We start from the raw sequence: 25,037 nt of genomic DNA, 5'->3' as shown, positions 1-25,037 counted from the left end.
ATGCTCTCAGGATGTAGAAGTAGAACAGAGGCAGAAAAAGACATGGTCGAGTCTCTGTCTAGCTGGTTAGCCTAAGCTTTTCTGGGTTTTAGTAAGTGACTCATTTCCCCTTTGTGCGATTTTCTTAACATATTCTGCCTGAGACTAGCTGTTACATCCAAAGGGAAATAAACCACAGGATCTGGGAATGGACCACACATTGATTTAATCCATTTTGTAATCACATTAATGTCCATTCTCTTTGAGTCCTATAGTTTAGACCATCTCACAGATCCCCACCGCCCAGAAGTCATTTGTCACCAGACACTGGCCACTCCCTGCTTAGTTACAGTGCCTAAAATGTTTTCAGCATCAAAAACTATAGGAGATTTCATTTGTAACTCTACATTCATATCTGTTTCACAGATATTATTAAGAAGAAATGGCTGTGAATTGAATAAAAGATTCTTTTTAAATGACTTCACTTTTATTATATCTGTTCCTTTTATTATAGGCTATCCCCAGATGCTTTTTAGAAGTAAGGCGGGGTGTATTTGCAAGTACCTTTTAAAATTACTTAGAAAACAAATCCAGAAAGACTAAAAATGTTGGGCTCTGTGACCTGCTTATTTTTCATGATGCAGTATTACAGGGGCCTTACTAATCCTTTGTGATTATGCGTGGAAAATTTTGCTTTAATCTTTGCAACAGGTTAGATCATGAGACCGTGAACACCAAACAAACAAACAAACAAAAACCCACTATTGAAAATTTTTTATATTGAATATTGCTTAAATCATTGCTGGAAGCTTTGAAAATCATTTTGTTTCATTGGTAACTGTAAAGAGACTTGACCTAACATATTGTAAATATTGGGCTCTAAATTACATTTTCTGTAAACTATTCACTCTCGTAGAATACTAAGTTAGAAAGATTTTTGTAGATTTTTTTTGCACTTTGCATTTTTTTTTAATTTTTTTTTTCAACTTTTTTAATTTATTTTTGGGACAGAGAGAGACAGAGCATGAATGGGGGAGGGGCAGAGAGAGAGGGAGACACAGAATCGGAAACAGGCTCCAGGCTCCGAGCCATCAGCCCAGAGCCCGACGCGGGGCTCGAACTCCCGGACCGCGAGATCGTGACCTGGCTGAAGTCAGACGCTTAACCGACTGCGCCACCCAGGCGCCCCTGCACTTTGCATTTTAACCTCACTGTACTCCCGTAAGGTGGGTAACAGAATTAACGGTCTCCTCCACGTGACCAGTGAGGATATCAAGGCACTCAGATGAAAGAGACGTACCCCAGGTCACGCGGACAATAGATAACCTGCCTACCTCCCAGACCTTGCCACAGAAGAGTTTATATTCTAAGGCAGGGACAAATGAACATTTATAAGAGTAAATCTCATTCCCATGAGCAGAAAGCAGTACCTTTAACACCACTTACCATAGGGCTTTGTAAAGTTGTAAGGTCCCTGTTGAACTCCTCCCATGACCTTGCTGACATTTTCAGAAGGTGTCCCAGAGGTCTCTGCTCACTGCCTGTCTCTAAATGTCGGTGTTCATATTTGTAAAAAGTTATGCAGTTTGTGGAGAGTGTGTGTGTATGATGTGTAAATACAGAAATAAAAAATGACACCGAAGAAAGGGCCAGACATCCATTCATGGTCTCATCCGAAATGGCAGCTTCCTTCCAGCACTAGGGAGCAGGTCTCTTTCCTGTGGGGCGAACAACCTCGGTCCGTGACCTGCCCAGACCTTCTTGCTCAGCTCAGGCCCGAAGCCAGCTCCAGCCATAGCTCTGACCCCTTCCCCATTTCCCTCTTCTCCCACCTGTACCTGGATGTTGTAGAGGACAAACTTGGCCAGAGCCAGATTTTCTCACTTTGGGGCTCAGTAGAAGAGCCAGTAATTGCTCTTTCCTCGTGTCAGGAGTAGACTAAGAGGGGCTTTCACACCAGGCTGTCCAAATGCCGCTGCTCTTAGTAAAGTCTCCATCCCTGGAAACACATAAGCTTAAACCAGACTATGCTTGGGATGTCCTAGAAGGTGTCAGTTGGAAGGAGAATCACAAAAGACTTTTCCTAATCTGAGCATCTATGATTCTAAGGCAGTGGAAGTCACCTGGATGCCTGTGGACACAGGAGCACAGGAGGTGTGGTGTGGTAACACCTGTGCCGTATGGGAAGGTGTGGCATTTATTTAATGTACCTAATTGCTTTGAGCTGCACATTCCTTCACTGTAAAATTGGAATGAAAATACCTGCCTCGTGGGATTTTCATGCAGATTCATTTAAATCATGAAACAGAATATGAAATGCCTGGCCCAGTGTCTCAGGCACTGCATAAGTGACGGTTATGTTTAAAGATTTGCTGTAGTCCGGGTGCCATAACATATACAAGAATGATTTGATTGCTACCTGGGATGGATGGGTTCTCCTTCTTGGTGATTTGGTCAGCCTTTAGTCACAGAGCTCAACAGGACTCTCCATAATGCAAAGTAAACGAAACATCACGATGTACTTTGTGTTGCATCTCTGAATTTGCATTTGGGCATTACTGACCTACCCATAAACATAAACGTTGAAGTTTTATAGAATATGAACTATAATGGACTTTGGCTTTCCTTTCTTGGGGTTCCTCCTAAAAGGCAGGAGAATTCATTTTTCCATATTTGGAAGCACAGAGATTTGGGGAAAGCGGTAGGCTCTCTTTAAACAGTATTCCTGACAGCTATCATCCCCGAAAAAATCCTTTGTCTGCTTCTCTAGGAAAGGTGCTGGAAAGGAGCCAGCATGTAGGAAAGAAAAAGACAACTGGCACAGAACAGAAATGTGTGCTAAAAATACTTAAACCAACAAGGATTCATCTGAAAGCAGAAGAGAGTCTGTGTATGCCCCTGCTTCTGGACTTGCTCAGAACCATGATGGCTCCGTGTTATTTGGGGATGACAGTAATTACGGAGCCAGAGTGCTCCTCGGCAGAGACAGACAGAGTTCCAAGCCGAGGGATGGTTTCCATGGCAATAGCATCAGCATCTGAATGACTTCCTGTCACAACAAGTTGGCGATTTAATGAGTTCATTACTGAATTCCAAAGGAAAAGCAGAGAGCGGATGAGCTCCTGTTCAGCCCCCAAAGTGCCTAAATCCATAGTGGGAGAGCCATTTCTGTCCATGCAGCCAGGGCCGACACGCAGACAAGCTGGGTGTTGCAAGGCGGGCGTGCCAAGGGGAGGGAATCCGTGCCTGAACGTGCAGCCACGTGGTCTGTGAGGGCCTCAGTGCCTGCTATTCTGAGAGTGTGAGAATCCCTAGAGTCTTCATTATAAGCTCGCCCTGATCCAGCCTAATGAAATTAATGATCATAGCAATCTAGTCCAGGGGCTTCCGTACCCCCCAGTATCCCATGTCGTTTAGAAAAATCTAAGGAAAAGGAAACAGACCTTAAATTCACAGAGCATACAAACAGAAGTGGGGGGTGGGGGGGAGCTTGTGACCCTACTTCCATTCTTCAGTGTTGTACAGAGAGAGAGCGAGAGAGAGAGAGAGAATATGGAACAAAAAAAAAAAATCATGTGGATACCATCAGAAATCAGTGGTGTCATTCATTTGGTCAGTTGCATATAAAATTTGAACTGAGAGGTAATGTATCACAATAAGAATGAATCATAATTAACCTTCCATACCTTGCTGTCTTTGCTAATGTAAATCTACTATCTGGCTGCCGGGATAACACAGCCGCAGTCTGGTCGATCAACCAGGGGCCAGGTCGGGACACAAGTGAGGGAGTGGCCATGATTCCTCGGGAGCGCCTTGGTGGCAGGAAGCAGAATGGTACTCCATTCCTCTCACATCCATTTCCCCATTAGTTGGGTAAATATTTGACCCCTCAAAGTGTTCACAGTCCAATAACAGGGACAGAATACATTCAGAAGGAAAGAGACGTGCTGCGGTTTCTTGACTGCCGGCCATGACCACCGTGCCACCTGCTTTACATGCGCTCTCTCCTTGCGCCCTCTAAGAGCCCCCCAAGATGGGTGTTGCCCCCACTTTTCAAATGACAGAACTGAGACCTGGAGAGGCCACGTCACTCGCCAGAGGTGCCCGTGATTAGTAAGTGGCAGAGTCAGGATTTCTGCTTCATCCTCTCCAACTCGGCCCATGTTCTCATCCACTTTGCGTAAAGAGAGGTGCAGAGTCCGGGCCAGGGCCTTCAGGGGGAAGAGGTCAGAGAGGAGGTGCAACTTAATGGGACCTCACAAGGTGGACAGATTCCCCCTCCTACATTAAGCAGTGACCCCAGGTAGGTATCCTGAGGCCGGTGGACCAGTCTGCACACAGTTACAAGGAGGAGAGGGAGTTTAGAGACAGGAAAATCACAGCGAACTAAAAATACTCTTAGAATAGCGTAGAACATAGAAGGGGGATGTGACATGCACGTGCCAGTATTGATCCTTTTCTGTTTCAATAAAGATAAGGACAAGCAGTTGCCTGACTGGCACACCTTGGAAGGATGTGTCATTGACTCTCATTTGTCGAGATGCAAAGGTGCTGACTTTCAGAAATGACATCTAGCGTATTTTCCTGGGTGCCTGAGAGCTCAGTGGCCTTTCACTGTTTTTCTAACCCTAACCAACAAAATACATGGGACAGGAGAAGGTTGCTTGCGTTTGCTAAGAATGCTGCCCTACAATGTGGCTAATAACGCAAGTTTTTACCAACTACACCCTCCTCGTGTTTGGAGGTTCCTTTAAAATACATCGCTGTTTCATTAAGTCATGTGGACAATTTGGACAGTTTTGTTAAGAAAATAATAAAATAAGAGACCAGTGTCATATGAAAATAAGCATGCCCTTTTTGCTTTAATATGCATAGGGTTATGTGATCAAGAGTTAACAAGGCCACCTCTGACGGCTACACAGACTGCCGTGCACCATCTTACGGGGCGCCTGTCACTTCGGCAGTGATAGGAAGGGCAGCCCTGGAGCCGTGCAACATGGCAGCCCTTGTGTTTAAACTCTCAGGGATAGATAAATCCATCTTGGAGTGGAGATAAAGATCACTGCACCCAGTTTCCCGTGGTATTTGCTGCCCACACCATGCCGCCCTGGCTTGGATGCGTCTGGGCTGGGGCACCCGCCGCTTCTGAGTGTCACGGGGCATTTCACACAGACCTCACCAGGCGGATTACTGACTGTGCTTATGATGGGGGGAGTATTCAGAAAGTAGTCATTCCTTCTTGTCCCCAGACTGTCGGCTCTTTTTGAGCATTGCCTCCTACAGGCTTTGCGAACGTATTTTCCATATGCTGCAAGGTGTAAACATTGTGCCGTGTGTGCTCTTCAGACGTCCCTTCCCGTTAAGTACACACGTCTGAACACGTGCGTCAGTAAAGTGTTAATAAACTCACAGGGGCACAGCTGGAGAGGGCTTGACCGGTGTCACAGGAAAGGCAGTGTGCCCCATTTCCCTGCCACTCTGTGGGAAGCGGGCCCTGGGGCAAGTCTGCACACGCGTGCGCGTAAGCCCGGGCACCAGAGCAGTTGTGCCAGAGAAACAGGGGAGCTCTCCAGTCCAGAGAGCGAGGGGGAAACCTCCCCTTTCCCTAGGAGAGCTTTTGCCAGACTGCCGGCTGCTACGATGAGTCTGTGTAGTCCTGGTGGCTGTTCGGCACTGCCATTCCTTACCCTGTGTCGCTGTGCTGGGCCCGAGCACGTAAAGACGAATGAGACCTGAGGCAGGTGGACAGATGCCATCCAGAATGGTAAGCGCCGTCATCCAGAGGTGTGCCGGCAGCTGTGGGAGCCGAGAGGAACAACGGCTGACCCGGAGCCAAGGATAGGGCGGTCTTCGGAGCCTACAGGGGGGAAGCTTCTGGAAGAGAGAAAGCTGAGGAAACGGAAGGGGAAGAAAGGAGGAATTAGCCGGGGGAGGCAGGGGGAAAGGAGCATTCTAGTAAGAGCAGGATGTGCTGACGCTGTTTCAAGGGGCTCTAAGGATAACTTCGTGTGGGGTGGGAGGGGGTGTGGAGACTGCCCGAAAGGAGGGTTGAAGTGGTGGAAGGGGGCCAGGGATCGGCAGGGGCCGAGTGCTATAAAGCTTCAAATGTCAGGTGGGTAACGGCTGCACGTGTAGGGGATCTACCTCGTGCCAGAGACTGTGAAGGCTTTGCACGCATGCCCTCTCTTGTCCACCTGCACGTTCTCTTGGGGCTGGGACTGGAGCGTGGACCCTCTGAGGCTATAGACTGTCTATCTGGACATGAAGAGCTTCACTGAGCTGTAACTCACAGGCCATTCACTTCACTCAGTCAGAGCCTGAGTGGGTTTTACACTCAGTGTAAATTCAGTACAATTCAGTGGGTTTTAGTACATTCAGAATTGTGCACGATCCACTTATCAACTTAGAATGTTTTCCTCGCCCCAAGTAGAAGGCCCATACCCTTTGACAGTCACCCCCCCACACACACCAATGCCTCTAAACCCCTACCCAACCCCAGGCAACCACCAGTCTGTTTTCTGTCACTATAGATTTGCCTATCGAGACGTTTCATCCAATGGAGTCCTTTGGGACTGGTTTCTTTCACTGAGCATCATGTTTTCAGGGTCCACGTATGCCGTAGCAGTGTGTCCTGTCAGTACCTCCTTTTTATTGCCAAATAATATTCCAGTGTATGAATATACTTACATTTTGTTTATCCATTTGTCAGTCGATGGACGTTTGAGTTGTTTCCACTTTGGGGCTATTATGAATAATGCTGCTATGAACATTCCTGTAGAAGTTTTCGTGTGGACTTGTTTTCATTTTGCTCAGGTATATACCTAGGAGTGAGATTACAAGGTCATGTGGTAGCTCCGTGTCTAACTTTATGGGGTACTGCCACATTATTTTCCGAAGCAGGTGCACCCCTTTTACATTTCCACCAACAGTGTAGGAGGGTTCCAGTGTCTCTATTCCTCACCAACACTGGGTACTGTCTTTCTTATCACCACCATCCTAGTCAGTATGAACTGTATCTTTGTGGTTTTATTTGCATTTTCCTGATGACTAATGATGTAGAGCATCTTTTCATGGATTTATTGGCCATTTTTATATCATTTTAAAGCAATGTCTATTTAGATCCTTTGCCCATTTATAAATTTATTAATGTTAATTTTTGAGAGAGAGAGAGAGAGAGAACACGAGCATGGGAGGGGCAGAGGGAGAGAAAGAAACAGAATCTGAAGCAGGGTCCAGGCTCTGAGCTGTCAGCACAGAGCTTGATACAGGGCTCAAACCCATGAACTATGAGATCACGACCTGAGCCGAAGTCAGACGCTTAACTGAGCCACCCAGGTGCCCCAATCCTTTGCCCATTTTTAAATCATTATATCTTTTTATTATGTAGCTCAAAGACTTCTTTGTATATCCTGGGGCACCTGGGTGGCTCTGTCAGTTAAGTGTCCGACTCTTGGTTTCAGCTCAGGTCATGATCTCACTGTTTGTGAGTTCGAGCCCCACATCGGGCTCTGAGGTGACAGCGTGGAACCTGCTTGGGATTCTCTCTCTGCCCCTCCCCCACTTGCATGCGCTCTCTCTCTCTCGCTCTCTCTCTCAAAATAAGTTTAAAAAAATTTTTTTAAAGAGTTCTTTGTATATTCTAGATACGAGTTCCTTATCAGATATGACTTGCAAATATTCACTCCTGTTCTGTGAGTTGTCTCTTCACTTTCTCAATGGTGTCCTTTAAAGTACAAAAAGTTTTAATTTTAAAGTCCAGTGGATCTGTTTTTCTCTTGTGTTTTGTGCTTTTGGTGTAGAGACTAATTTTAACCAATACATCATTTGAACTTGATCCTAGAAGTTATGAGTGCTACCAAAGGACTTCAAGTTGTAGAATGACAAGATTTATAATTTTTCTGTAATTTTTTTAACATTTATTTATTTTTGAGAGACTGCAAGAGACAGAGCATGAGCGGGGGAGGGGCGGAGAGAGAGGGAGACACAGAATCTGAAGCAGGCTCCAGGCTCTGAGCTGTCAGCACAGTCTGATGTGGGGCTCGAACTCACAAACCATGAGATCATGACCTGAGCTGAAATCGGATGCTTAACCAACTGAGCCACCCAGGTGCCCCAAGATTTATATTTTTAAAAAATCAAACTAATGCATGGGTAAGCTAATAATGGCTCCCAAAGATATGTCCATGTCCTAATCCCTAGAACTGGTGAGTATTAGTTATTTGAAAGAAAGGTCTTTGCAAATATAATTAAATTAAGGATCTTGAAATTAGGAGATTACCCTGGATTATCCAAGTGGGTCCTAAATGCCACTACAAATGTGCTTATGAGACAAAGGCAGAGGGAGGCTTGACACACCCAGAGAAGGGGGTGGTGAGGACAGAGGCAGAGGTTGGAGTGACACAGCCCCCAGAATCCAGCAGAGGCAGGGAACCCTAGAGCCTTGGGAGGAACGTGGCCTTGGTGACATCTTGCTTTCAGACTTCTGGCCTCCAGAACCGTTGGAGAGAATGCATGTATACCAGCAGCTTTGTGGTAATTTGTCGCAGCAGCTGCAAGAAACTAATACAATGTGGTTTTTAAAAAATCAAATAGTGGATGGGTTTAAAGTGAAAGGGGAACCTGGCTGGCTCAGTTTGTGGAGCGTGGGACTGTTGATCTCAGGGTTGGGAGTTCCAGCCCCATGTTGGTTGTAGACATTACTTTAATCTTTAAAAAAATAATGAAATAAAATGAATATATAAACAACATGCTATACTGTCATCTTTTTAATTTCTCATATTTAGACATAAGATTGACCTTTGACTGTAAAAGATGATGGTTTATTTCCTTCCAATTATTGTTAGTTTTTTCATTACCTTCTGTTTATTCTTTGTTGCTTTTACAGTTCAAAATACCATATAATCAGATGTAAGATGCCATCTGTAATAAGATGCACCACTATTTTATATTCCCCCAAGGAAAAATAATGCTGACAATTATACCTTATTTTTTAAGTTTAATTTTTGAGAAACAATTATACTTTTAAAGCGTTGTCAATGGGGCGCCTGGGTGGCTGTCAGTTGAGCATCCAAATTTGGCTCAGGTTATGATCTCATGGCTCGTGAGTTGGAGCCCTGCGTCAGGCTCTGTGCTGACAACTCAGAACCTGGAGCCTGCTTCAGATTATGTCTGTCTCTCTCTCTCTCTCTCTCTCTCTCTCTCTCTCTCTCTCTCTGTCTCTCTCTCTGTCCCTCCCGCATTTGCGCTCTGTCTCTGTCTCTGTCTCTCAAAAATAAACATTTAAAAAAAAATTTTTTTAATAAAGAAACATTAAAGTACTGCCAAGAGTAAGGAGCATTCCGGTTTCAAAGATATTAAAGGCCAGGAAAAAAAGTATGAGTTTTGGAATCGGTGAAATACAAAAACATACAAGAATCTCTTTTTCATGCTCCATCAACTTCAGACATGACCTCTCTTAACCAACCACCGTGTCAAAGGAGGAAGATGTAACTGTCCCTGCTTGAACTTTTGACACCTACAGGTTTACATCGTTAATATTTACATTGTGTTATACTTTGATGATTGACTCTAAAGCTGAAACCCCTAACTAGGATTTATATTTCTATAATTTTATAAACATTGTTTCTTTTGGTGCCAAGTAGTATACTAGGATTACATTTCCTTCCCTATGGAGTCATTTCTTTCTCTCCTGACACCTGTGTTACTTAGTGGCCCTCAGTCCAAACTATTCGTTTCAGGGGCACCTGGGTGGCTCAGTCGGTTAGGTGTCCAACTCTTGATTTCGGCTCAGGTCATGATCTCACGGTTCATGAGATGGAGCCCCACATTAGGCTCTGTGCTGACAGCTCAGAGCCTGGAACCTGCTTCAGATTCCCTCTGTCTCTCTCTCTCTCTCTCTCTCTCTCTCTCTCTCTCTCTCTGCCCCTCCCCCACTCATGTGCTTACTCTCTTTTGCTCTCTTTCTCTAAAAATAAATAAACTTTAAAAAAGACTTTATTTCATAGAATCTTAATATGTTGTTTGTCACAGATACATCTCATGCCATTATATAAAGTAATTAGACTCTAAAAACTAAACGTTTTTTTAAAATTACTTATTTTTGAGGGGAGCCTGGGTGGCTCAGTCGGTTGAACATCTGACTTCGGCTCAGGTCATGATCTCACGGTCCATGGGTTCGAGCCCCGCGTCGGGCTCTGTGCTGACCGCTCAGAGCCTGGAGCCTGCTTCCTATTCTGTGTCTCCCTCTCTCTCTCTGCCCCTCCCCTGTTCATGCTCTGTCTCTCTCTGTCTCAAAAATAAAGAAACGTTAAAAAAATTTTTTAATAAAAAAAATAAATAAAAATTACTTATTTTTGAAAGAGAGAGCAAGGGGGGAGGGGCAAAAAGAGAGGGGGACAGATGATCTGAAGCAGGCTCTGTGCTGACAGCAGAGAGCCCGACATGGGGTTCAGACTCATGAACCATGAGATCATGATCGGAGTCAAAGTTGGGTGCTTAACTGACTGAGTCACCCAGGTGCCCCAAAAACTAATCATTTATGATACTGGCATTTGTAGCGCCTGCTCTTTAACGTCACTATTTCTATAGACCTTCTCTTTAATTCCTCAATTTCTCATCAGGGCCAGGAGTAGACAAACATTTTCAGTAAAGAGCCAGATAGTAAATATTTTAGGCTTTGCAGACCATGCAATCTTTATTACAAGTACTTGACTCTTCCATTAGGGCACAAAGAGCATCGATAGATAATATGTAAATGAATAGCAGACATATCTGTATTCCAATAAAACTTTATTTAAAATCAAGCAGTAGGGGCACCTGGGTGGCTCAGTTGGTTGGGCATCTGACTTCAGCTCAGGTCATGATCTCACAGTTTGTGGGTTTGAGCCCCACATCAGGCTCTGTGCTGACAGCTCAGAGCCTGGAGCCTGGTTCAGATTCTGTGTCTCCCTCTCTGTCTCTCTGCCCGCCCCTGCTTGTGCTACGTCTCTCTCTCAAAAATGAATAAACATTAAAAAAAATTTTTTTAATAAAATCAAGCAGTATGCCAGATTTGGCCCATGGGCCTTTTTTTCCCATCCCCTGACTTAGAAGAATAAATTCTGACCTTTATATCTTGGAAGACAGTCAGGATTTCAATTTGGAAGCTTTTGAATAATTTAAATGACTGTTACATGGGTCACACAAGACCAAAATAAACACCTGAAAATCTCAAATTCTTGAGATGTGGTTGATATGGGCCTATGTCGGAGCCCTAAGAGGAAACAAGTCTGCTGAAGTTGTACTCTTGTACGTTTCTCCATTTCTTGGGTAAATCAAGTAAGACAGAACAGAGAAACAGCTTTCATCCAACCGCACATTTCTGGGTCAAAGGTGGCCTTTCAACTCCAAAAATAGAATTCTTCCCAACCTCCACTTCCTGCTGACAAGAAGTGTGAACCCTTCGATTTCTAACTGTGAAAGGATGCAATCCATGGGACTTTTTTTTCAAACCACCAAAATGAAATCCTGAGTAATGAAGCTTAAAAGAAGTCAGTAACAATTGTTGGAACATTGCCAATGTTTAAGGGTGTCAAGTGGGAAATTCTACAGATCAGACCCAGATCAGATTCCAAGATATAATTCAAACTTGATAATGAAATATATATGGCATACTAGTATTTTCTTTATTCATACTGTCATTTTTTTTTCCAACTCAAATGTAATTCTAAGCAACTAATAAACTGGCCTTGCCTTTAGAATTATCCATATGAGGGGCGCCTGGGTGGCGCAGTCGGTTAAGCGTCCGACTTCAGCCAGGTCACGATCTCGCGGTCCGTGAGTTCGAGCCCCGCGTCGGGCTCTGGGCTGATGGCTCAGAGCCTGGAGCCTGTTTCCGATTCTGTGTCTCCCTCTCTCTCTGCCCCTCCCCCGTTCATGCTCTGTCTCTCTCTGTCCCAAAAATAAATAAATGTTGAAAAAAAAAATTAAAAAAAAAAAAAAGAATTATCCATATGAAAATCTGGGAAATGGAGGGGCACCTGGGTAGCTCAGTCAGTTAAGCGTCTGACTTTGGCTCAGGTCATGATCTCACATTTTGTGGGTCCAAGCCCCACGCCAGGCTCTGTGCTGACAGCTCAGACCCTGGAGACGGCTTTGGATTCTGTGTGTGTGTGTGTGTCTCTCTCTCTGACCCTCCCCTGCTCGCTCGCTCGCTCTCTCTCTCTCTCTCTGTCTCTCTCTCCAAAATAAACATTAAAAATAAACAAATAAATAAATGCATAAATAAAAATCTGGAGATTGGGGCGCCTGGGTGGCTCAGTCATTAAGCGTCCAACTCTTGATCTCGGCTCAGGGCATGATCTCACGGTTCGTGGGTTCGAGCCCCACATTGGGCTCTGCACTGACAGTGCGGAGCCTGTTTGGGATTCTGTCTCTCTCCCTCTCTCTCTGCCCCTCCCCTGCTCACACCTTCTCTCTCTCTCAAAATAAAATAAACTTTAAAAAAAAAAATCTGAGAAATTAAGCCAGCCTGACGATTCATCACTTACTTAACCCACACATCCATATTTATGGTTCCTTTTAATATCTAAACCTATAAGAGCCTACTCATTTTATCCAGCTGCAATAATAAAACTCAGTTTGCAGTTTTAAATGACTTGACACATTAGGATCTTCTTTTGTTTCCCCTCATCAAGTTATGACTTGTGATTTCATTTGCACCAGGCCCAGAAAATAGCAGAACCCAAGTCTGTAGCCTTGGAGACCTTAACTCCGCTCTGCTCCCCTGCCTCTCTCTGGGCTCTGCCTCTCAGGACTGAGTACAGACTGCAGGAAGAGAGTTAAGTGTAAGAAAGAAATTTGCCCTTCCCCCTCGAGTTGCTACAACCTTGCTTCTGGAGGGAAACACTCTGAGATCCCCAAAGGTATTATCTCAATGTTATAGGCTTTTATATAAATACTGTATAAGCACAATGTATCGTTTCCCTCCCTTCAAAGAGACTGAAATCTTTGTTGTTAAATTATTTACTCGATTACTTAGTTATTTACTATATGCTTTGCAGCAAATGCTCTGTGGTAGGTCAGAAAGTGAATCTTTTTCACTTTTAAAAACACTTTTTAAAGTTTGCATCTTAATCACCCAGTGCTCATCACGACTAGCACACTCCTTAATCCCTGTCACCTATTTCCTCCATGCCCCCACCAGCCTCCCCTCTGGTAACCGTCAGTTTGTTCTCTACAGTTAAGAGTCTGTTTCTTGGTTTGCCTCTCTCTCTCTCTCTCTCTCTCTCTCTCTCTCTCTTTTCCTTTTGCTCATTTGTGTTGTTTCTTAAATTCCACATATGGTATTTCTCTTTCTCTGACTGACTTATTTCATTTGGCATTATGCTCTCCAGCTCCATCCATGTCATTGCAAATGGCAAGATTCCATTCTTTTTTATGGCTGAATAATATTCCATTGTGGGTACACCATATCTTTACCAGCTCATCAGTCGGTGGACACTTGAGCTGCTTCCATATCTTGGCTGTTGTAATTAGTGCTGCTAGAAACATAGGGGTGCGTGTATCCCTTTGAATTCGTATTTTAGTATTCCTTGGGTAAATACCTAGTAGCGCAATTGCTGGATCAGAGAGTAGTTTTATTTTTCACTTTTTGAGGAAACTCCATACCGTTTTCCACAGCGTATAAAGTGACAATTTAATCAGCAGTTAAGTGAGCAAAAGTTGCTGTATTTTCATTTTATGCTTTAAAATGCCATCTTTGTGTAAGCTAAAAGTTTTGTCTTGTTTTCCCAAAAGTATACCATTTTCTTCTACCACTGCTTGTGGGTTAAACTCCAGATTTAATTTAGACAGGAACCTTCCATGGAAACAGCATCCATGCTTCTTATTTCAGTGGGAAACTCCCCCTTGTATGTAATATTCTCAGGCCCACACTAAATGCCTCCCGTTACTTTGCAAAGACTAACAGATCGCAAATGGCCACGAGATACAGCTGTATGGACTTGGCTGAATGATTTTCATTTTTCTGGAGAACAAAAACTTCTGTGTGTTAACTTTCCATTCTCTGTCTGTAGTTGGTCACACAGACTGACAAGGACGACACCTGTTGTTCCCTGCTGACTGAAGCATCACAGCTGGGGATTTGGAGAGTTCACCATATTCTGCTCACTCCATTCATTTCTTCTTGTGGCCCTCCAGCTGGTTGGTTCAACACCACCAAAACATGTGCCCATATCCACAGGGGGTAAAAAGGAAGGGGGGGGGGATTTTTTTCAGGAACGGAAACACACGTCCCAAAATGAGGAGTTAATATTAGCCCTAGCATTTGTCCGTGGTACATTAGCAGAAACTTCCCCCAAACTCTTCAGCCGTGTTGGGTTTTTTTTGTTTTTGTTTTTGTTTTTTTACTTCCCCCTTTGCAACAGATTATTGCAGGACTCACTGAAAGCTTCTAGATACCGTCCTACTTAAGGATTTAAACTTTCCACATTCTCCCTGAGAAAAGGGATCCTCACCTTGTTTACATCTACATTCATATAACCTTGCTCATAGATGTTCTTTTTAAAAATGATACAAAGCTATAAAAACTGTGTGTGTGTGTTTTCCAGATTATGAAAGTAATTGCTCCATGTTCGTGGGTAAATTTTGTTTTTGGAAAACAAAAAAAATCTAAAGAAAAAATTTAAATCACCAATAATGTTGTCATGCAAAAATAACTACACTCTTACTTTATTTTTTAAATTGTTTTTAATGTTTATTTTTGAGAGAGAGAGACAGAGACAGAGCATGAGCAGGGGAGGGGCAGAGAGAGAGGGAGACACAGAATCCGAAGCAGGCTCCAGGCTCTGAGCTGTCAGCACAGAGCCCGACACGGGGCTCGAACTCACAAACCATGAGATCATGACCTGAGCCGAAGTCAGCCACTCAACTGACTGAGCCGTCTAGACACCCCTGCACTCTTATTTTAATATCTATGAAGTTTTGGAAAGTTACATGACTCGAGTAATTTCCCATTAACACAAAACTTTGTGCAGATGTTTAAAATTGTTTATATAATGTGTTTTCTGGGGGCACCTGGGTGGCTCAGTCGGTTGAGCATCTGACTTTGGCTCAGGTCATGATCTCACGGCTTGTGGCTTCAAGCCCCACATCAGGCTCTGTGCTAAAGCTCAAAGCCTGGAGCCTGCTTCGGATTCTGGGTTTCCCTCTCTCTCTGCCTCCCTGCCCTGTTCATGCTCTGTGTTTTCTGGGCATTTTGGAAGTTTCCAAATTTTTTGTTATAATATGTGCAGGATATTATATTATATTATATTATATTATATTATATTATATTATATTGTGAGCATCCTGTAGTAAGTATCTGTTGACATTGCAGATTATTTCCTTAGCATAAACTTCAACTAGGGAAGGATCTTAGAGGAAAGAGTGTGCTAACAAACAGAAAAGCAAGTGTGAAATCCAGCAGGGGACAGAGCGCCTGGTGCATGGAGGAACTGAAAATAGTTGAGCCAGCTGGGCAGAGAGTGACAAGCCCGTAACTGGAGAGGGAAGCAGGGCCCAGAGACACTGGAAGGAGTTCAGACCCCTTCCTGAGGCCAATGAGAAACAGAAGGAGGGTTTCAGGCAAGAGATCAGATTTGTAACTCACACATTCATGTTTTAGTAAGATCCTTCTGGTTGCAGCTTGAAGAGGGGCTGGGAGGCAGGGAGAGCAGAGAGGAAGCTGTTACAGGAATTTTGGTGAGATGCGATGCAAGTCTGGATAGGTGGCAGTAAGGATTAAGGGAGGCAAGGTGGTTCTGGAAGAGATTTAGAAGGTAAAAATCTACAGGATTGCTGCAGAAAGAAAGAAAGAAGGTGGAGTCAAGGAGCATCTGGAGGCATCAGGCTTGAGCAGTTGGGCGGGTGATTGCACAGTAACCCCGACGGCCTCCTACCCAAGAGGAGGTGTCCAGAAGCCAGCTCAGTCCAAGGTTTGGGCCGTCCGACTCTTGATTTCAGCTCAGGTCGTGATCTCATGGTTTCATGAGTTTGAGCCCCACGTCAGGCTCTGCACACTGACCTCATGAAGCCTGCTTGGGATTCTCCCTCTCTCCCCCTGTGTCTCTGCCCTTCCCCCACTCACACTCTCTCTGTCTCAAAAATAAACTTTAAAAAAGACAAAAAAAAAATTTTTGTGTGACACTAGCCACCTAATAATGGTTGTCCTCAACTTTTAATATTCTCCCATCTATGCTTCTTAAAGTAACCCAAGTATCCCACTCTGGGCACCCCTTTTAAGGCCATGGGTCATCATAAGATGTTGGCTCTACACTCTTTCATTTGCTGTGAGCAATCTCTTAATTCCTAAATTCCTGTCACTTCGTGGTCACAATTAACAGCAAATAGAAACTTCATAGTAGCTCAGGAGAAGGCAGAATGTACCTGGTTGATCAATAAAATGGAGATGGAGGTCAGAAAACCATTCACATTTTTATCCTTCCTTTGTCTCTGATACTTGCTCCAGACAGCTGCCTTCTCAGCACTTAGACTGGAAGTTGTCCGTGCGGTTCTCAGTGGCCATATTGAAGGCAGGGATGGTGCAGTGCGGGACCTCCAGAGTGTTCTCCTCCTAGAGGAGCACAACGGATTGGATCCCACTCCACACCAGTTGGGCTCTTTGCTAATGGCAGTCTGCAGCCGGGCAGCGAGGTAACCACGGACAGCAAGTATAAGCTTCAAGTGCAGTCACCTCTAAGTACCGTTTTGTGGTTCCTGATCCTACTGTAGAGGCACGAATTTTCCCTGTTCGGTAAGCAAACCAGAAGAAATATAGTATCTGGTGCTTAATACTCCAGAAGCTTAAACGTTGTCCCAGTCACTCTCTTGCACGTTTCAGCGTTACCGTCTGTGTATATTTTGAATTCACTCCCCTGTGCTGATCGTGCTTGTCAGGTATTAAAATAATCTGGTCAAACCTTCACTGAATGCTTCTGCTGGCATGCATCATAATGCATGCACATGGCCTTTTTGTTTGATTAATACCCAAGGATGTTAGTGCTGAGCCAGGTTTAGAAAATTGGGGATTAATATCTCTAAATGCTGAGCTGATTCCCCCCCCCCTTTTTTTTCCGGGAAAACAATGACCTTTGTAGAATCTTTTTCCAACAACATTCTTACTTGCCCTTCGTCGGGGTTTATGTAGTATCGCCGAGTAAGCCCACTATATAAATCAGAACTCTTTCAGATGACGTGACCAGTTGAAACCCGAAATTGAATATCCTGGAAGGAACTGGGAGGTGAAGGACCCTGGGGGTTTAAGCACTAGCGCTAAGGACTTGCTTGCTGTCAAGATCCTTTTTCTTCCCCTAACCCGACTCCCCAGTCTCTGTGTGTTGGCCTCATTCTGTCCTACCACAGGCTGCTTCTACACAGGGGAACTGTCGGCCATAGGCCGCTCCAGGCTTGCATTATGCCAGCATAGCAACCTAAAGGAAAGGGGAAAGCTTGCCTCATTCAAATATATGAATCCTCCAAGGAAAGTCTGTGAGTGGCCCACATTGGATCACGTGCCCTCCACCCTGGCTCCAGCACTGAGGCCAGGGAGTAGGGTCCAGATCACGTGCCCTGAGGCCGGGGAGCGAGGCGCTGTGATGGGCGGCTGCGCCCATGGTTGGAGTAGGGGTGCGTCAGTTCTCCAAAGGGAAAGAAGACAGCACCAAAAGAAGGCGGCAGACCAACCCCCATGTGGACTATGCTCAATATCAAGATGTTCTTTTCTCTTGAACGATAGCTCTAATTATTGTCCCAGAGTGTCCTGATGAGTCACAAGGAAATTATGATATTCTTGGAACTACACTAACCATCTATCATTTTTCTACCCTCCTCAGTGTAAGTTTCTTAATATTTCCTTATGCTATACATTGTAACATATGTTAAGACCACAGTTAATGTTTTAAAAGTGCTTTCAGGGGCACCCCCTGGCTCAGTGGATCGTGTGACTCTCAATCTCAAGGTTGTGAGTTCAAGCCCCACGTTGGGTGTAGAGATTACGAAAAAATAAAATCAAATAAATAGATGGCTTTTGTATTCATTATCTCATTTAGCTCTTTTAACAATCTGAGCCATTTGTTATTCTAGTAAACCCATTTTACAGATGGCTAGAAAGACTTAAAGCAGTTCTGTGACTCTTCAAGACCACAGATACAGTATAAATGGGGGCTCGGTGAATACAGATCCTCTGGGTTCTTTGCTACTTCCTCTTGGTGTCAGCACCTGAGACACCTGTCACCTGTGTTTTCATTTGGGTTTGGATTTACTTGTATTTGTCTGTTTCTTCCCGGAGAATAGAGAGACCTGTGCCATCCACTTTTCCTGCAAACCCTCACGAACCTCCAGTGCTGTGGATACTGTGAATGTTCACTAGGTGATGCTGACCAGTAATGAATTAGGGACTCCAGACGCTATTGTTGAAATGTAGGTACGTCGGAGAGCTCTTGACGTTGTGGAGCCAGTGTGCAATGAGAAGGCTGCTTGGTTCCCCAAGCTTGCTGGTGTGACAGAAGATGGCATAGGACCTGTTCTATAGTCAGGAGCCTTGTCTCTGGAGAGCTTCTCGGAATGGTGCCACAACTACAGACAGGGCATTCGTCTCTCAACCCGGGGGATTTCTCACCCCCTGTGCCCCTTCTGTGTCTTCCCTCACAAGGACCACAGAAACACCTCAGCATCCCAAACCCAAAATCATTCCTTAAGCTAAAGGCACCTACCTCCCACCTTTAAAATGCAGCAGGAGCCCAAAGTTGCCCCCCAACCAAAAGGCAGCACCCCCTCCCACCACACTGTCCTGGCCACATTCACACAGCGCGCTCCGCAGTTCAATGTCCCCATATTCCTCTTTTTCAAGTAAATCTCATTCCCAAGGTTATAACACTTATCCCTACAAAAGAGTTTCAAATAGAAAGAAAACTCATCAGGCATTCCTTTATCCCTATAAATTCTCCTTGACAGAGCATCTTCTTAGAACTGCAAAAGAAGTCCTTCTCTTTTCCTTTTTCTTGTGGGGGGGGGGGGGGCGGCGGTGCTTCCTCTGTCCAGGCTGCTTGCTCCTCTAAAGTGAGTCTTTGCCTTCTGCTTCCCACTCTTGTCTCCACTGTGCGTCCATGATGCCTTCTGGGAGCACCGCCCCCCCCACCCCCACCCCCACCCCTGGCTCCGCGATTCCTTCATGATTCTTTTTCTCAGTTCACAGCTACCTGTTCCAATTTACTATGAATTCCTCTCAGAAACGACCTAACACTGCAAAGCTGGATGAGAGCAGTTGCTGATTCAAATCCAGGAGAGGGGTATGCACACGTGTGTGCGTGCGTGTGCATGCACGTGTGTGCGGATGTGTGCAGAATTTTGATGCTGGCTCTACATAGTGAATATGATAATAGGAAATGATTGTCCCTCTCTCTTACTGGTCCCAGCATACGATGCCTGTGGGAACTGAATCAGAAGCTTCATCAAGTGGCACATCTAAACTGTATCTTAAGTTTCTCATTGCTGCTGTAAGACGTGACCACAGACTTCATGACTTAAACAACAGAAATTGTTTTGTCACATTTCTGAAGGCCAGCAGTCGAAAGTCATTATCACTGAAATGATTTTGACCTCAGATCAGAGTGTCCACAGGACGGAGCTCCCTCCAGAGTCCCTAGGGGAGAATCCATTCCAAGCTGCCTCCAGCTGCTGGGGGCTGCTGGCATCCCTTGGCCCGTGGCCACATCGCTCCCATCTCTGCCTCCGCAGTCACGTGGCCTTCTCTCTTCTGTCCGTGTCAGATCTCCCTCTGCCTCTCTTACAAGGACATTTGCAATGGCATTTAGGGCACACCTGGATCATCCTGGATAACCTCCCCATCTCAAGAGCCTTATGTAATCACATCTGCAGTGTCCTGTTTTACAGTGTGAGGTAACATTCTCAGGTTCCAGGGAATCGGATGTGGATACCTTTTGCGGGGCCGCTACTCAGCCTGCCATACCACCTATCCCCATCATTCCCAGACACGTGTCCCCAAGTTTTTTATACGGGCCAGCTCCTCTCCCTTTTGACTTCCTTAATCTGAGGGGACCAGCTTCTTAGCACATGTCACCCAGTCACTCTCTGCCACCTGCGATAGCAACAGGGTCCTTGGTATCCTGCTTCTCCTCCAGTCAGGCGAGCCCTTCTTCCCCACAAACATCGGCCGGGGCCGGGGCAGGAGAGGTATAAGCCTTAAGCGGGGTAGATCCCGCCCAGGCCAGTGCTCTTGCCACAAGAATCAGGTTGTTTCGCATCTGCTTAGCCTCGACTGCTGTGCGAAATGTCTTGCCTCTGCCTTCCTGTCAATATTTCTAGACCGTAAAGTCACCGAGGACAGAAGGCGGACCCTCGGCTTATAGCCCATGGTGCCCTGCGGTGTCCCCAGCAGGCTGGACACTCCGTGACGTTTGCCTCCTTGCGCACGGCCCTCGGACGGCCGCACGTCCCCTCCCTTCCGGTCCTCTTGCCAGGACCCAGGGCTGCTTTGGTAGCACCAGGCCCGGCTTCAGATGCCGTTGGGGCCACTCCGAAGCCCTGTGTGTGCGGGGACCCCGTCCCTCTGGCCGTTGTTGCGGCCCAGCGTTGAATTTGCCGAGCTGCGGTTAGAAGAGGGCTGTGCCGCCACGGTACACGCTGTGTGCGCTCCCACCTCCAAACGCCTCGCGGTAGTAAGGGCTGGGGAACGTCATCTCGCACAAAGTAGTTGTGGAGAAGCTGGCAGTGCTGCTGAAGGTAACCGCCAATAACCGTGGCTCGTGCGTTCGTTCCTGTCTGCCTAAAGCACACGGTTGGGCGGGGAGAAGGGACGCGAGTGGAGACCATATGTAACTGAAAACTTCCTCCACTGTAAGAAGGATTCTCTTGAGAGAACTCTCTCCTAGTTGGAAACCTATGCTGTCTCCTTGTCGAGAATAACTGCACCGTAATTAAAAACAAGGGTCAAAACTTACCAGCCCACAAAAAAGAAGGCTTCATGAGGAAGGATGGCCAGGATACAGATGTCGCTAGCTGTTTTCAGGTTATCCAGCCACGATTTTCACTTTTCGTTTATGTGTCAGACACGGCGTCACGTTTTTGTCCGTACCTGCAGAATTGAAGATTTTTGTCAAACTCAGAACTGACAAAGGACTTGACTTGAATAGATGCCGTGATAAAATAGAAAGCTTATTACAGAAGTGATTTGAAGAACAAAGAATTCGACACAGTCTAAAAAATACAAGGTGGGGGGGGAGAAAAGGAGGAGGGAGTTCTTGGTGAGCCTGGAACATTATTCAGCACATATTTGCCAGGCACCTGCTGTATGCCAGGCCGGACGCTGGGCTGGGAAGTGGGGGTGCAAGTGTGGACAAGACCTGAGCCCACCCAGGAGTTTAGAGTCTAGTGGGGAGACTGGAGGAATAAACAGGCCTGTTTGTAATAAAAATATTACAGTCCGAGGTGTTAAGTGCATCAAAGAGAGAGTTAACCCTGTCTTAGAGGATCGGGAGAGGCTCCCCAAGGGATGCTGATATTGAGAATCAAATGAGAAATAGCGTCGGTCCGGAAAAAGGACCCAGAGTCTTCCAGATGGGAACAGAATGTGCAAAACTCCTAAAGGCAAAAGCATCGTGGTGGATGGGTGTATGGGCTGAGCCAAGAGACTGATGGCTGAATGAGCCAGAGAAAGGCAGGTAAGCACCTGTCGGGGAGAAAAGCTGTTAAGGGGGAGCAGGAGGAAGCCTGCAGCCAATCCGGTCCAGCTTTCCCCTCAGCGGAGTGACCCAGCCTCTGGTACATGGTAGCTAGTGTCACTGAGGTAGGCTCCTGGCAGGCCAGCTACCTGCCTCATCCTTCCTCCTTTCTTCCTGAGACCAGGAGACAGCAGCCCCTCACTCAAAGCACAAAACTGAGAGGAGGGTCTTCAGGAAGCTGTCAGGACCTGAGTGTTCTGGGGCTGAGAAGTTTGGGTCCTGAGAATAGAAAGAAATCTTCCTTTCTAGCAGGATTCTGGCCCCAACCCCAGCCTGGAACAGGCTCTCAGATGCACAGCTCTGATGTCGCACCTCAAAATCCAGGGGGAAAAGTCTTAAGATCCCCCGGGGAAAAAAAGAAAGAAAGAGAGAGAGAGAGAGAGAGAGAGAGAAAGAAAGAAAGAAATTTTAGAAATCACCTGACAAGAAATGTCAAGTAATATTGACTAGAAATCATCAAACCACAGCAGCTGCTTTCCACAGCTGCATGCCATGTGGTGACCGTGTCTGAACAAACTAAATGAGTCTAAAAATAACCAGGAATGTAAAATTCTTGAGGAGCTGTGTTTCTGAATGAGATAGCCACAGAAATGAGGGAGAGAGGGAGGGAGATTTGTCTTTGGGCCATTGGATCAGTGATCAGAGGTGTATCACCCCAGGAGCCGAGGACATAACACCGGGAACTTGCAGTTCCCCACTCGAACAAATTGCGTGAACCTCATTGTACCCATTTTACAGATGGAGGAAAAAACACGTTGACGTCTGAGCTCTTTCAGACTAAGAGTTCCTCTTCTCAGCTGTAATCCAGGTCCAGGTGACTTCCTAAGGAAAACAAAAGTCATGAAATACAGAAGTAAGTCACTTCTTCGTGGTTTCCATCATAGTCTGAGCCCGTTAGGGTGGAGGTGTTTATGACACTTTCCTAAGAAACCCCTTTTTTTTTTTAGTTGTGAAATTGAGACTGGGACTTTCTCCCCAGTAGAAGAAAAAGTTGATGTCAGAAGGAAGCATGCTCCACCAAGACAAAAGCAAAAGGATGCTTTTATTATTATTATTATTATTATTATTATTATGGGGAATTTTAAAAATATACCCATTTAGTACCCCCCTCCCCAAACAATAGATATACTTTCCCATGCATAGAAAAGCACCAGCAGACTTTTTTTATGGCCTTTTTCCAGTAAGGAAACGGGTTTATCCCCGATTGTAGCAGCCCTGTAGTAATCATAATAATAGTACCAGCAGACGCTGGTTAAGTGGTTAGGCTGCAGGCGCTGTGCTAAGAAAGCTCTTTGCCATGGCTCATGACTCTTTGATCTTCACAAAATCTGGATGAGGGCGATACGACTGTGATCCCCATTCCATGACCAAGGAAGCGTGTGTTTGGAGAGGTGTAGAAATTTGCCCAGGGCACACTGCCTGGCAGTGTGGACGCTCAGTTGCCCCAGTTCCGTTATTTGTCACAGAGGCTAAATGGACTGGTTTTTTAGAGACTCCTCAGTTTCCTGTGGAGAGTTTTTCTGCGTTTGATTTGCATTTATTTCGCCCTTTCGTTATTGGTGAGACCCGGTGCTTCCTTTTCCTCCCAGAGACTGGATGAATGGGTGCCGAATCGGAGAGCAGAAGCCCGGGTGAGGGTTTCGCTTTCACCACTCACCACCTCAGTGATCGTGCACAATTCACCATCCCCCTGCACCCGGTTCCTTGTCTGTAAAATGAAGTTGCAGGAGTATAACAGGGGTCCACCCCTGTGCTCACCCCCTCTCTCCCCTGCGGTCCTGCCTGCTCTTTCCCTTCCTTCTCTTTCGGGCCGTCCTTCTCACATGCAGCGGGTGGGCAGGGGACGTGGTGTGAGGGCCGGTTGTTGTCCAGGAGGCTCGGGGGGGCCCCGAGAGAGTGAGGACATCAAGCGGCGTGATGTTGCTCGGTGGAACGCACAGGTGAAGCCGGACCCCCTCAGCCGCGAAGCATAAATCGGACTTGGCTTTAGGAGCTCTGCACCCCTGCTCGGGTTTCTCCTGGGTCTCCCTATCCTTAGCATCCTCACACTGCCCCTTAGCCTCACACCGGCTTTGTACCGGGTCGTCCCATCCTCCCCCTGTCCCTCCCCGTCTCGGCCTCACATCTTGCTCCATGCCCCAGTCCCTTGGGAGTCTGCTGTCGGTTTGGGTAACGGGGTCTCACCTGCAGGTGAGATGTTCTCAGATGTCCCCTCCAAACCCCGTAGTGCTTTAACTCATCTTCACATCAGACATTTGAAAGGCCTCCAGGAAATGAGGGTAGTTTGGGACAGAACTCTTTCCTTCTGGTTTCCAATGGGAAACCAAAAGATCCATAGGTCTGGTGGTTTCTGCTCACCATTAGGAGACAAAATCACGCTTTCCATGTGGGATGGGAGTCAAGACAAAAAGTGGGTGATGCCCTGTGAAGATAATGTATTTGATACCATTTAAAAATTTTTTTAATGTTTTATTTATTTTTGAAAGAGAGAGAGACAGAGCATGAGCGGGGGAGGGGCAAAGAGCGAGGGAGACACAGAGTCTGAAGCAGGCTCCAGGCTCCAAGCTGTCCACCCAGAGCCCAACGCAGGGCTTGAACCCACAAACAGCGAGCTCATGACCTGAGCTGAAGTCAGACGCTTAACCGACTGAAACACCCAGGAGCCCCAGATACCACTTTAAATTAACATGTCCTTTAACCACAGGACATAAAATTATTTGTTCATGGAGGATATGTACCTTTTATTAGACATGAATATGTGGAATATTTCAGGGAAATCGGGATTTATTTCATCGAGGGCGACTGGTTAGGGTTCTGTGGACAAAGAAGTCATCACCACCCATATCTCTGCAAATTCACGTTTCCCCAAATCATTTTAAATTTTTGGCCACTCATTTCACTACTTATGTATATTTAAGTATTCCTTCAAGCTCTGCCTCCCAAACATAGAAGCGGCTTCTGTGAGGCATTGAAAATTCCTCTTTCACTTCCTCAGACTCCTTCTCAGTTTGTTCTTGATTGTGTGGGAATTCGTGGGCCTTTATCACACAGAGTCAGCCTCTAAAGGAAAACTGCTTTAATGTCACTGTCATAACGCTCATTCCAGACTACAGAAATGCTGTATATCGCTTGGGCCTTGTCCCTATTTTAGGTGTGTTTCCAAGGAGTAGGTTGGTTGTCATGGTTTAGAAGAACTTTGCTGTCAGGATCCAGTAATACCAGAGGGAGGCACAGGCCATCTGTCCCTCAGGGAGAGGTCTTCAGGAAATAAATAGCCTCTGGCCAGAATGTTTGAGATGTTTC

General features: G+C 45.8%; 1 protein-coding gene and 1 long non-coding RNA gene across 4 annotated transcripts in view; one reads left to right on the top strand and one right to left on the bottom strand.

Moving 5' to 3' along the window:
* The window catches only part of MYO1D (myosin ID), a 361,161-nt gene that overhangs the window by 310,424 nt on the left and 25,700 nt on the right, over positions 1 to 25,037 (top strand). The gene's annotated exons all lie outside the window — the stretch shown is intronic.
* Positions 6,764 to 25,037, bottom strand: part of LOC124513071 (uncharacterized) — a 35,064-nt gene continuing 16,790 nt past the window's right edge. For all 3 annotated transcript variants that reach the window (XR_006962294.1, XR_006962293.1, XR_006962295.1), the window contains 2 exons: positions 20,955 to 24,156; positions 6,764 to 6,800 (listed from right to left, as the gene is read on the bottom strand). This is a non-coding gene — a long non-coding RNA (uncharacterized LOC124513071). The remainder of the gene's footprint in view (positions 6,801 to 20,954; positions 24,157 to 25,037) is intronic.

The sequence above is a fragment of the Lynx rufus genome, unplaced genomic scaffold (genome assembly GCF_022079265.1).
Source record: "Lynx rufus isolate CCGP_SWC_20201006 ecotype Redwood Valley unplaced genomic scaffold, mLynRuf1.p SCAF_18, whole genome shotgun sequence".
Taxonomy (NCBI): domain Eukaryota; kingdom Metazoa; phylum Chordata; class Mammalia; order Carnivora; family Felidae; genus Lynx; species Lynx rufus.
The sequence above is the reverse complement of the archived record's forward strand: the minus strand, read 5'-3'. Positions and strand labels throughout refer to the sequence as shown.